Here is a 3,269-nt window from a genome sequence, read left to right on the forward strand (position 1 = left end):
CTTATTTGTCTTATAAGTTTCCCTGTATACTTAAAATGTAAGTACCGGTATACAGAGAAACTTATAAGACAAATAAGTGACATTTGGCCCCATTATGGCTACATTTGGGATCACTAAATATTCCTGTTTTATTGTTGAAAATCGCACATTTAATAAATACGTGATTTTCAACAATGAAACTGGAATATTTATGCATCTAGAAAAAAAAAACAAGACAATTAAATACATTTCATTATACTTTATTGCCTCCAAATGCTGTGACTGGTTAGGGTGGGCAAGTGGCTGGATTTGATGGATGGGTATAGCTGCACGGCAGGTGGTGGAGGACTGGGTGACTTGATGGGTGCTTGGATGTCTGGGTACAGGCCTCTTGTTTTCATCTTGGTCCCCTGGCCAGTAAAAGCAGGTACTCTATTGCCACATAGAGGTAGGTAGATCAGATCAGATTCGCGACATCTAGGAAAGAATAAAAAGATAAACCAAATTGAATTACTACATGCAAAAGTAACATTGAAAACAGTGGCATTACATTTTTTCTTCTTCTTTTATTTAACCTTTATTTAACCAGGAAAATAAACCTGTTGAGATTAAAAATCTCTTTTAACAAGGGTGTCCTGGCCAAGTGGCGGCACAAATGCACTTGATTAATAGAGTAATAGACGGGAGAGGGGGGAGGGGTGTTATTAAAATTTGGTACCTGTTTTTGAGATCCGATTTGATTGACCCCTCCCACAGGTGACTGCAGTGTCCGTTCGCAGCACAGCATCTGAAAAGAGAATGTAGATGTTATTTCATATTTTATACATTTTAAATGACATGAGTAGTAGGCTACAGTAGATTGTACAACCATCTACGGAATTGTCAGAAGTAAAAGGGAGAAAAAGAATAGGAAAAAAACAATACTCAATCAAACAAAACCCTGCCAAAACATATAACTTGCACTTGAGTATATAGTAGCCCACTGATTCTAAGATCAGAGTACTGGTCAAATTGGAGGTTTTTTTAACCTAGCTTTTAGGTTTTTCAATAACAACAAAGCAGTAGGCTATCTATCTCATTGGGTGTGCCTACAGTAGAATAACTGGTGAAACAGACTAGTCACTATGTTATATCATGTGCCATTGTTAAAGCTTTCTGACAATTAGTAATGCTCCCACTACCCTGGACTTGTCAGTAGGCATATCTGAGGTGTTTTTTCCCCCTTATTCAGTCTTTTCAGAGATCCTGGTCTGGGGGCAGGCGTTTGTTTACATTTCACCATGAATTCACTTCTACTTTTACCTTTGACACCTCTAGTAAGCTACTACTCTCTGTGTTGAGGTATTACAAATGTTAGAGCAAGATTACATAGGCCTACATGGGCCACATTTCTGTATACGGTTTACCCCCTGTTGTTGATAGCTGAACAATACACACGGCCTTAACAACTGATCATGTTAAATAGCCAGCGCTTAAACACAAACCGACCATTGCATTACCCAATACAGACGTATACTTAAAAGCAGTTACATTAAAAGCAAGGACTTTCACAACGAACGAAGATTAGACCAGAGAGAGAGGTTAATAAATTGCGGAACCAACCTGTAGTATGCCTGTCAAAAAACAAGTTCCTCCACCGGGTGACTGCCTTCAGCAGCAGCACATCTGAAAAGACAATGTAGAAAAAAGCAGATTCACTCGATTGCTTCAGTAGTAGGCTAGAATTACAGTGAGTCCAACACTTTCCGTGACAGACAGATATTGCTAGATAGTGCTCTGCTTTGTGCCGATAGGTAGAAGAAGATGCTCCATGCCTGAGTTAGCTAGCTCCCGGCTTTTGCTAGCTGTCGTTGGGCGGAATATGGCGACCTTACTCTAGCTGAGATTGCTAGTGTTGTTGTTCTTTGATTGAAATTCCCTTGGCATTGATATCTGAAAGTGAATTTCAACCACAGAACAACACTTAATCAACCGTTACTGAGTATGAGGGTAGCAACTAAGATTAAATGTCACAGTTGTGTGTCACAGACGTTTGTGTTTTAGCTCCTGTTAAAAGGGTATCTAAGTTTCAGCGCATAACACGGAAACCGACGGTCACAGACCTATGAAATCAACATGAAAACCGATAACACAAAATGCCTCATCTCTTCAGTCATCGGCGGTTGTATTTAATATAAAAACGTGTCAACTGCACTTACCTGCATAAACTGAAGTCTGACACACACTGGCGCTGGGGAAACTGAAGTGAGGCAAGCACGAGTTTCTCTTGACAGTTGATTTTGGCAGTCTTTTGGGTTGCCGTAAGCGCACCAATGTAGAACGTTGCTGTCCCGCTCTCCACCCGATGTTCAGATTAACCTGACCCATGCCATAACCTGGCCATAACTCATTCATTCACAGTCAGCGCGTTTTAATGTGTTGTGGGAAGCCATAAACAACCCATATTTTAGCCAAATCTTTGGTTTTTTGCTTTCCAGAGGAACGCCCCAATTCACTGGCGCCCAGGTCAACCATAACCATGCCAAAATTTTGCCAAAAGCTTATGGCTTGCCAAAAGGAAGCCATAAATTGCAGATATCTGCCAAAACAAAGCCAAAATATCTGCTATCTGGGAAGTGTGCCGAGAAGATCACCATTCGCAAGAATCGCTAAAGCCAGACATTGATGTGAGCTGTTCCAAATTGAGACCAAGCGCACAAGTCTGCAAACAAGGATTTTGCAAAAATGCACTACTAAAAATAAAAGATATTCGTTGTGATGATCTGAGTTATTTCTAATGTGTTGATCACTGATTTGTATTCATTTTGGAAAGGTAACGGCAATCTTATTGCTGCCTTACTGGCGCCCATCTCATAACTTAAAACTACAGTCGGTTGCACCGCTACAATATCAACGAAATGTTTTAAAATGTAGGCCTACAACAGTAATGTAAAGGTAAGAGATAATTTATTGTCCACACGTGACTATAAGAAAATATTTTCCTATGGGCGAATAACACCCCCGATGCCGAAGGCGGAGTGCTGTTATTCCGCTTGGAAGGAAATATATTTTCCGTAGTCACGTGTGGACAATACATTATCCCGCTTATCCCGCCTTTACCAACATTAGAAAGCATACAAAGTTAACCAGTAGTTTATAGTAACAGGTTTATTGCCATTTTATAGCGTGCACAAAGAAAGATAGTTCGTGGAACGCTCATAATTTAAAAAGAAAGAAAGGAGTCGCACACTGGAGCTGAATGCAGAATCAAAAACTACTGTAACTGTAAACAAAGCCGAAAAAAAGTAAAT

At 40.0% G+C, this 3,269-nt stretch overlaps 1 long non-coding RNA gene across 1 annotated transcript; it reads right to left on the reverse strand.

Annotated features, from left to right (window-relative positions):
• Nucleotides 1–223: 223 nt before the first annotated feature.
• On the reverse strand, nucleotides 224–2,317 carry LOC134468339 (uncharacterized). The gene is made up of 4 exons (XR_010038759.1): nucleotides 2,178–2,317; nucleotides 1,582–1,644; nucleotides 698–766; nucleotides 224–456 (listed from the first exon to the last, which is right to left on the reverse strand). It is a non-coding gene; the product is annotated as an uncharacterized LOC134468339 (long non-coding RNA).
• Between the last annotated feature and the right edge of the window lie 952 nt (nucleotides 2,318–3,269).

This window comes from Engraulis encrasicolus, chromosome 18 (genome assembly GCF_034702125.1).
Source record: "Engraulis encrasicolus isolate BLACKSEA-1 chromosome 18, IST_EnEncr_1.0, whole genome shotgun sequence".
NCBI classification, from domain to species: domain Eukaryota; kingdom Metazoa; phylum Chordata; class Actinopteri; order Clupeiformes; family Engraulidae; genus Engraulis; species Engraulis encrasicolus.